Below are 451 nucleotides of genomic sequence, written 5' to 3'. Positions count from 1 at the left end.
ATTCCGTAGCTGTTAGTTGGCTAACGTTCGAGTCGAAGAGGGAGGAGTGTTGGCGATTCTTTTTTTTATGGTTTGTTGGGATGTTTATGAGGGAGAAGTGTTGGTAATATTTTTGTTGGTTTGTTGGGGATGTTGAAGAGGGAGAAGTGTTGGCGATTTTTCTAGTGTGTTGGGGATGTTGAAAAGGGAGAAGGTGATTTTCTCATTAGTTTGTTGGGATGTTGGAGAGTGTTGGTGATTTTCTCATTAGTTTGATGGGGATGTTGGAGAGTGTTGGCGATTTTCTCATTAGTTTGTTGGGGATGTTGGAGAGTGTTGGCGATTTTCTCATTAGTTTGTTTGGTTACGCGAAGGGACGTTAGTGCTGAGTAATCTCCTTTGTCAACGTGCATGATTTATTCTCTATTTTCTTCTTCCTGCTTTTCTTCTTTAGTCTCACTCTTCCCCTTTC

This window comes from Penaeus monodon, chromosome 29 (genome assembly GCF_015228065.2).
Source record: "Penaeus monodon isolate SGIC_2016 chromosome 29, NSTDA_Pmon_1, whole genome shotgun sequence".
NCBI lineage: Eukaryota > Metazoa > Arthropoda > Malacostraca > Decapoda > Penaeidae > Penaeus > Penaeus monodon.
This window is presented reverse-complemented; position numbering follows the sequence as displayed.